Source organism: Chiloscyllium punctatum, chromosome 7 (genome assembly GCF_047496795.1).
Source record: "Chiloscyllium punctatum isolate Juve2018m chromosome 7, sChiPun1.3, whole genome shotgun sequence".
NCBI classification, from domain to species: Eukaryota; Metazoa; Chordata; class Chondrichthyes; order Orectolobiformes; family Hemiscylliidae; genus Chiloscyllium; species Chiloscyllium punctatum.
The window spans coordinates 25,338,494-25,348,312 of record NC_092745.1 but is presented as its reverse complement, the minus strand read 5'-3'; the positions used below and the strand labels follow the sequence as shown (position 1 = coordinate 25,348,312).

The 9,819-nt window shown below is 46.1% G+C and overlaps 1 long non-coding RNA gene across 1 annotated transcript; it reads left to right on the top strand.

Annotated features, from left to right (window-relative positions):
* Positions 1–857: 857 nt before the first annotated feature.
* On the top strand, positions 858–8,382 carry LOC140479421 (uncharacterized). The gene is made up of 3 exons (XR_011961028.1): positions 858–986; positions 1,935–2,051; positions 8,272–8,382. It is a non-coding gene; the product is annotated as an uncharacterized lncRNA (long non-coding RNA).
* Positions 8,383–9,819: the final 1,437 nt, after the last annotated feature.

Sequence of the window (9,819 nt, the reverse complement as noted above, 5' to 3'; positions counted from 1 at the left end):
CACAACCGTGGTATCTGGCTGTGCACGAGGAGTGCAACAGTCTGTACTAGGACCCACTGGGGTCCTGAAACACTTGGTAAAGGTGAAAATCTTCTGGGCATTGACAGCCCCACCACATTGCATTCATTTTCTATGTTTTTAAACTCTGTTCCGGACTTTCCTTATTTTTCCGAATGAACCTGTTCAAAGTTTTTATTACACACAAGCTATGAATTGACCTCAAGCCTCTCGGTCCAAGATTTGGGATATTTTCACCACATCACAAGGCATCGACTCTAAATTCCCTTGTCCCTTAGCCTGCTGAGTCACGCCTGAATCAACTCTGCAATTGGGAGGAAGGAGAGGAACTGGAGGACCGAGCAGCGGCCGATCCTCCAACCAGAGTGAGTGAGGAGCGGGGCCGAAGCATTCTCCAGCAGTGAAGGCTTCAGGATTGGTCAGAAAACAAACTGTTTTGCAGGATTGATCGTTACTACCACACAGTGGAGTATTAAACCTCTCTCACAAATCAATGTGAGATTTTAAGAAATAGTTGAGATGTAAATCTGATAACGTACATATTTCCAATCGATTTGCATAACTCGAATAAGAAACTTCTTTTCAAACTCTCAGAACGATTGCTAATTTACATACCTAGCCGGTATGGTTGAGTTGGACCGAACAACCTGTTCACATGCTAGAAATCTCTATGACTATACTCGACAAAGCAATTGTTAATGACTAATATTTCACCCATGATCCTGTGCAGATATGAATATTCTCTACAAACTCACCGATGACCTCAGAGCATGCGCAGTGTCACATTGGTCAGGACAGAGAGAGAGAGAGAAACATGGAGCTGCTTTCTCCGGCAGCGGCTGCGATCGGCTCCAGAAAGCGGCGCTCAGAGTCGGTGTGTGGGAGCCTCGCTGGGAGAAAAGTGGAGAGAATTCACAAGTCCCGGATAAAGGTTAAAAAGAAACTCGTAGAAGACCCTCCAGGCCCGAGTAAGGATGTGGCGGTCTCTGATCAGGGAAGCGATCCAGGGTCACGGCCGCCATTTGTTTGAGGGAAGAGGGAGCGCGGGCTTGAGGGCCGCCATCTTGAGAAGGTCAAGGTGCAGGAGGGCGGGGCTCTCGGGGTCTGTAGAACAATCAGAGGAAAGGGAAGCCCCATTGTTATTGATTAATTCCACGAACACAGCGTCACTGGGCGGTCCTGCAGGAATATCCTCTCTCAGTCCTGCTGGGATGTTTCACCCCATCAGAACCAGCAGCTCTCCTCCTCTCTCAGCTCCCCTTCTGTCCTTCCTGCAGCATCTGTCCCCTGGAACATTGAGCTGCCTGTCCTGTCCCTCCCTCAGCTGTTGTTTCTGTAATACCTGTGATATCCCAGTCCCATCTTAGATTACTTCACTAAAGACAGGAATGTACCCGATGGACTTTTCTTAACATCAGCAATTGTTTAATACTCATTTACAAGTTTTTAATTACATCGTTTTTGAAGCATTTAATTCACATTCAATCATTTGCAATGGTGGGATTTGAACCTGTGTCCAGAGAACACTTGCTGAGTTTCTGGATAAATTGCCTCACAATAATTCCACTAGGCCATCACTTTGTCTGCTCACAGGTTGCGCATCCCAGTGCAACATGAATCAAAACCCTTTCTTCCCGCACAATTATTTGATCCTGAACTCTGGTGATATCACTCAGTATCTCTCCATGTTGAATCCATCACTGTGTGGGTCTAATTGATCCCTCTGTCAGCGTCTCTCACTCTTGCAGCTACTCCAGATCCTGAGCCAACAGAATTCTCCACGACAGAGAGATGAGGCAGTACAGGCCAGGGGTGGAGACTGGGATTTTCCAGATCTCTGTGGGCTCAGCGCCATTCTACATCTGTAATCCTCACAGCATCAGTCTAATTTCTGCTTATTTCTGTGTCCTCTACAGGTACTCAGGGAGTTCCTGACTCAATAGACTTGCCAACTGCTGGTTGGGAGGAAGATTGGTCAGCCAGAGAGACAAAGGTCAGGGAGGTCGGGAGCCTTTAATAAATCCTGCCGCCAGGTAAGATCACTCATAGTACACAGAGCAGAGAGCAATGAGAGGGCTCCAAACATCAGCTAACAGGACATGACATAGACATAGTGCTGGAGGGGCAGCACAGTACAGACACACCTCAGGGTCAATTACCACCCCTACTTTAAGTTTTGTTGTACTGAGACAGCATCGGGAGTTCCCAGTTTTCAATCCAAGTGTTTGCTGTCTTAGTGAGCACTAGGATAACAGAGGGGAATGCAGGCCTGCAATGAGAGGGTAGTAATGCTGCCTGGGATCTTTCTGTTCCCTATTCCCTCTCCAGCATTGTATGGCTCATCTTGTGGACCAGTGTCTTCAATCATTCTAACTCCCATAACAGTTCCTATCTCTGTCATCCCCTCCCCTCTCACCAATTATTCGTCACATTTGAAACCTCCAGTCCAGACGACCATCCGTATCGCTGTAACTTGCTTCAGTCTCTACAATATGTCTTGTCTCGATAGGCTGCTCCTCCAACAACTGGAGACATAGGGTCTGTTTCTGTGCGGCATGACTTTTCGGCCGAGGTTTCCTAAATGGAATGAGTCGCGTTTGCCTGTGTTTGGCCCATATCCCTTCAAACCTTCTCCTTTCCATGCACCTGTCCGAGTGTCTTTTCCAAGTTGTAATTGTACTTGTTTTTACCATTTCCTCTGGCAGTCCATTCCATCCATGCACCATCCTCTGTGGAAAATGTTGCCTCTCAGCTCCCTCTTTAAATCCTTGCTCTGTCACCTCACTTTTATGCCTCTAGCTTTTGACTCACCTACCCTTGGCTATTCACCTTACTTAGGCCCTACAGGGTTTCATAAACCTTGATAACGTCACCCCGTGGCCTCTTCTGCCCAGGAGAAATATTGACGACAATGTTACAAATATCTCTAACTTATGTACTCAACGGTCTGGCCACTGATGGCAAGTGTCCCAAATGCTGCTTTCCCCACCCTGTCCACCACTAATGCCACTTCCAAGGAACAATGTAACTGCACTCCTTGGTCTCTCTCTGTTTGACAACACTGCCCAGAGCCCTACCATTAACTGTATTAGTCCTCCCTGGTTTGTCTGAACTAAATTCAACACCTGAATTAAACTCCATCTTTCATTCCTTGGCCCACTGGCCCAGTTGATTAACATCCCCTTCAATAACTATATTCCCTGCCCACTCTTCCACTAATCTTGGTATCCATAAACATAATAACAGGGGCTCCTAAATTTTCACTCAAATTGTTTATGTAAGTGGTGCACAACAGTGGTCCCAGCACCAATCCTTACAGCACACTGCTGGTCAGAGGCCTCCAGTCTGAACAACAACCCTCTCCCACCACCCTCTGTTTCCCACTGTCATCCCATTTTGTATCCAGTTGACTAGCTCTCTCTGATCTTTTGTGATCTACCCTTACTAACCAATGTATCATGCTACACCCTGACCAAGGGTTTGCTGAAGACAGAAACAGCGTCTGTTGCTCTGCCTTCATCCATCTTTTTGGTCACATCTTGAGCAAACTCCAGTGAAGTTTGTGAGACATGTTTTCCCACGCACAAAACCGTGCTGGCTGCCATAATCAGTCCTTGTCTTTCCAAATGCATGTAAGTCCTACCTCTCAGAATGACCTCCAATAACTGACCCACCCTGATGTCTGGCTCATCAGTTTGTAGTTCCCTGGCTTCCTCTAGCAGCCTTTCTTAATTAATGACACATCATTATAATCATAATCAGAGAGTCATACCGCACTGCTTGGTTAACGCTAACCGTACTCTAAAACTGATCTCCTCCCACCTGCCTGTTCCTGGATCATATCCCTTCAAACCTTTCCTATTCCTGTACTAATCCAAATGTCTTTTAAACATTGTAATTGCCCCCAAGTTCACCCCTTCCTTGGGAAGTTCATTCCACACACAACCCACCCTCTGTGTAACAATGTGCCCCTCATGTCTTTTTTTTAAATGTCTCTCCTCTTACACTTAAAAATGTAGCTCCTAGTCTTGAAACTCCCCTGTCCACGGGAAAACACAACTCCCATTCACTCTATCTATCCCCCTCATGATTTTATAAACTTCTATGAGGTCATCTGTCGACATTCAGGTTTCAATGAAAAAATACCAACCTATTCAACCTTTCTTTATACTGAAGCCTTTCGTACCCAGCCACATCCCAGTAAATCTCCTCCCAACCCTTTCCAGCTTAGTAATATCCTTCCTATAACTGGGCGGCCAGAATTGGACACAGTATTCCATAAGAGGCCTCACCAAAGGCCTGTATAATCTCAATGCGACTTCCCAACTCCTATATCCAAAGGACTGAGCAATGAAAGCAAGTGAGGCAAGCACCTTTTTTAAAAACTATCCTGTCTCTCCATGTTGCAAACTTCAAAGAATTATGTTTCTGAATCCCAGGGTCCCTCTGTTCTACAACACTACCGAAGGTCTTATCATTAATTGTATAAGTCCTGCCCGTGTTTGTTGCACCAAATGCATTACCTCACATTTATTCAGATTGAACTCCATCTCCAGTTTTTCAGCCGTTCACACATTTCATCAGGATCCCTTTGTAATCTCAGAAAACCTTCTTCACTGTCCACAATGCCACCTTCCAGTCCAACAGCCTATCACACATGGTATAGATATCTCTGCTAGGGGCCCTACAATTTCTTCACCAGCTTCCCACAATGTCCTGTGATACATTTGATCAGGGCCTGGGGATTTATCCACCTTTGTGTTTTAAAACTTCCAGCATCTCCTCTTCGATAATGTGGACTCATTCCAAGACCTTCAGTCACAGAGATGTATAGCACGGAAACAACTTTGGAACAACTCCTGCATGACGTGTCTAGTCACTTTTGCCAGAATGTTCCCTTCCTGTTCATACACCCATCCACATGCCTTTTAAATGTATTTCTATCACCCTCCACTATTTCCTCTTATTCCATAGACTCTGCCGGAACCAGTTGTCCTTTAGGTCCCTTTGAAAAGTTTCCCTCGCACTGTAAAGCTATGCCCTGTCGGTTTGGAATCCCCCAGCCCTGTGGAAAAGACCTTGTCTATTGACCCTGTCGATGACCATCATGATTTTAAACACCTTTATCAGGTAACTCCTCAGCCTCCCATGTTCAAATGAAAACTGCCCCAGCTTATTCAGGCTTTTCCTTGTAGCTCTAACCCTGACAGCATCCTTGTTCATTTCTTCTGAACCCTTTCATGTTCCACGACATCCTTCCGATGGCATTGAGATCAGAATTGCACACCACGGTATTCCAATAGTGGTCAGGCCAAACACTGTTTAGTTCCCTGAGCGCCCCAGTCTTTATCCACAGTAAGTTCCAAAGTGAAATATTTATTTTGGATCTTGTAGTTTCACACATCGTTGCCTTCATTGATCATTAAGGAGACCGGGTTTGTCCCGAGCTCTTCTTTTGCTCTTAATACACTTGTAGAGTCTCTTTGGATTCTCCTTAACTTTCTCTGCCAAAGCTATCTCGTGTCCCCTTTTTACATTCCTGATTTCCATCCTAAGTGTATTCCTACAGCCCGGATGCTCCTGAAGGGATTCCCTTGAGTCAGCCAGTTATATCTGACATGCGACCCCTTTTTTCTTGACCACAGCCTCGAAACTCAGCCAGTGTTTCCTAATTCAGTCAGCATTGAGCTGCACACTAACAGGAACACGTTGGCGCTGAACGCTCCTTTTATCTCGGTTTTAAAATATTCCTACTTGCCAGACTTCCCTTTATCTGCAAATAGCCTCCCCAGATCTACTTTAAGAATTCATGTCTAATACTATCTTGCTCCACTGAATAACTTTAACTTGTGGACCAGGCCTGTCCTTTTCCATCGCTATTTTCAAACTAATACAATTGTGGCAACTTTCCAAAGTGCTCCCCAACTAACACCTCAGTCCCGTTCCCTACCTTGTTTCCCAAGGGGAGGTCAGGTTTAGCCCCATTCTCCAGTTGGGCCACTTACATAATGACTGCGAGTTTTCCGAACACACTTAACAAATTCCTTCCATGCAAATGCTTAACTTAGTAGCAATCCCAGTCCAGGTTTGGGACGGTTAAGATCCCCTATCATTACAACCCTATTATTCTAAGAGATATCTGAAATCTCCTGCCATATTTGCTCCTCCATCTCCCATTGCCTATCGCTGTAGTCTGACCGTAGAAAACTAATGACCAATTTTTATTTCTCAGTTCCACTAATATCGTTTAACTGGGTGATCCTACATGAATCCTCCCTCGAGGTACTGGTGGGGTGTTTCCCCCAATCAAACCCACCAGCTCTCCTCCTGTTTTGCCTCCTGTTCTATCCTTCCTGTAGTATCTGTCCCCTGGAACATTGAGCTGCTGCTCCTGTTGCTCCCTCAGCTGTGTTTCTGTAATATCTATGGGATCCCAATCCCATGTTCCCATCCATGCTCTGGGTTCATCTGCCTTATCTGTCTGGCCTTTTACATTAAAATAACTGCAGTTTAATCCACCAGTTTTCCCTCATTGTCTGCTATGTCCTTGCCCTCCCTTGTCTCCTTATATTCCTCTCTTGAACATTTGTACCAGCTTCAACTTTCTTTCTGGCCTTACGACCCTTTGGGGTCACACAGCCATGTCAGACCAGTTTAAATCCTCTCGAGCAGCTCCAGCAACGTTCCCCACCAGGATGTGGGTCCCCCTCCTGCTCCCAGTTCAGGTGTATTCCCCACCCTGTCTACCTGTGCTGACACCTTCAGACATCCAGGGACTTACCCACCAAGGTCCCTGTATTCCTCAGTACTCCAGGAGGACCTACCATTCATGATGTATATCATTCATTTATTAGACTTCCCACAGTGCATTACCTCACAGTGATCAGAAGTAAACTCCATCTGCCATTACTCTGCTCAGTTTATCATCTGATCGATATCAGACTGCAGCCTGAGTCTATCCCCCTCACTGTGGACAACACCCTCACCTTTCATGTTATCTGCAAACCTATTAATGTTACCTTCTGCTTTCACATCTGAGTGATTAATGTCCATAATGAACAGCAATGGCTCCAGCACAGATCCCTGTGGGACACCCGGTGGGCAAAGGCTTTCAATCACAAAAACAACCCTCCACCAATTGTGGAGCCAATTTACCAACTTGCCTTGGATCCCATGGGATCTTCCCTTTTGGACCAGCCTTCCGTGTGGGACCTTGTCAAAGACCTTAATGAACTCCATATAAACCACATCATCTGCACTGCCCTCATCAATATCAGAGGATAGTCGTCGAGCAAATCCATACAGACAATCCCTAATGAAATTGCGGGGGTATCCGTTTTTGGCGAATACATTGTATAGGTGTTCTTCTTCCTCTTTTTGCAGTTCTGGTGTACTGCAGTGTGTTGTGGCCCTTTTGAACAGTGTCTTGATGCAACTTTTTTTGTGTGTGTTGGGGTGGTTGCTTTCGTAGTTCAGGACTTGGTCTGTGTGTGTGTGGCTTTCCTTTGTGGTGAATTCTCCGTTTGGTGTTCTCTGTACCGTCACGTCTAGGAATGGGAGTTGGTTGTCCTTTTCTTCCTCTCTAGTGAATCGGATTCCTGTGAGTGTGGCGTTGATGATCCAGTGTGTTCTCTCTTTCTGTATTTTTAATGATTACAAAGGTGTCATCCACATATCTGACCCAGAGTTTGGGTTGAATTTGCTGTAAGACTGTTTGTTCTAATCTTTGCATTACCACTTCTGCTATGAGTCCAGAGATGGTTGAGCCCATGGGTGTGCCATTGATTTGTTCATATATTTGGTTGTTGAATGTGAAGTGTGTTGTGAGGCACAGGTCCAGTAGTTTGAGTATGCCGTCTTTGTTGATAGGTTCCCCATTTTGTTGTCTGTTCTGTATGTCCAGCAGGTTGGCTATTGTTCCTCTGGCTAGGGTTTTGTCGATAGAGTTGAACAGTGCCGTTACATCGAATGAGACCATCGTTTCTTCCTTGTCTGTGTATATTTCTGATGATGTCCAAGAATTCCTGTGTCGATTGTATAGATTGTCTGGATCCGCTGATCAGGTGTTTCAGTTTCTGCTGTAGCTCTTTAGCCAGTTTGTGTGATGGTGTCCCTGGTAGTGATACTATGGGTCTGAGTGGGATGTCTAGTTTGTGCACTTTTAGGTAGTCCATAGAATCTGGGGGTGTTGTTGCTTTCAGTTTTCATTCTCTGTTGGTCAAACCTGGTTATCTGTCCGTTTTGTTTTTGTAGGTTTCTCAGTGTGTTGTTTATCCTATTGGTGAGCTGCGGGGTGGGGTCAAACTCCACACAATTTCATCCACAGATGCCTTAGGGAAAGACAACGGAATGAAGACATGCCACAACCCCAAGGACTAGCCATACTACCATACATCAAGAACATTTCGGAATGGACAGCCAGACTACTGCGACCACTAGGACTCACAACAGCACACAAACCAACAGCCACTCTCAGACAACAACTCACCAGGACGATGGACCCGATACCCAGCATGAACAAAACCAATGTAGTGTATAAAATCCCATGCAAGGACTGCACAAAACACTACATAGGACAAACAGGAAGACAGCTAACGATCCGCATCCATGAACACCAACTAGCCACGAAACGACACGACAAGCTATCCTTAGTAGCCACACACGCAGATGACAAGCAACATGATTTCGACTGGGACAACACTACCATTATAGGACAAGCCAAACAGAGAACAGCCAGGGAATTCCCCGAGGCATGGCACTCATCCACAGATTCAATCAATAAGCACATTGACCTGGACCCAATATACCGGCCACTGCAGCGGACAGCTGGAACTGACAACCAGAAGCGGTAGATACAAACCACTATAAATGCTGGAGGAAACATCACAGATGCGCTTCACAGGAGGCTCCCAAGCACTGAGGATGTCACCTAGACAGGGGACGAAACGTCTGCAACACAAATTCCCAACTCGGTGAACAGAACCACAACAACCAGCACCCGTGCTACAAATCTTCTCACAAACTTTGAAGCCCTTTAGACTCTACAAAGCTCCGACATGAACAAGCCACCATCTCTCTATTTCCTTTGCCTTCTTCAGTGTCTGCAACTCTCGCTGTATCTTCCATTAATGTTCTTCAGTTACTGCAGGTCAGCCTAGCTCCCCAGATAACCTGTTTCATCCCCTACAGCTCCCTCAATCACTGTAACACTTTCTGCTCTGTCTAATCCTCCTCTTTCCCACTGTCTTCCAGGCACAACGGCGATCCTGTAAGAGAGCAGTGTGGAATGGGATGTTATAAATCTCAGCTGAGGCTTGAGGCCTACCATTACCTGGGAGTCACATGGGGAGAGAACCTGAGCGAGTGCAGCACAAAGCAGGAGAATATAAATCAGCAGCGAGGGTCAAGGCCGACTGGGACTTGGATTTGGATAAAAAGCAGAGCAGGAGGCTTGAAATCAGCACCGAGTCACAGAGGGAGTGACCGTGTGAGGGAGCAACTTGGAGCAGGAGCTTGAGGCTGACTCACACCTGGGAGAATATAATTCAGTACTGAGGATCGAGGCCTAGTTGTACCTGGGAGTCACAGAGATGGTGACCCTGTGAGAGAGCAGAGTGGAGTGAGAGCTGGACGATTACACGTCCGAGGAGACAATCACTACGTATGCACGTGTCCCTCCATTGTTCTGTGTTTGTGTGTGTGTCCCCTTCCCTCACTGTGTGTGTGTGTGTGTGTGTGTGTGTGTGTGTGTGTGTGTGTGTGTGTGTGTGTGTGTGTGTGTGTGTGTTTGTGCGTATGTCT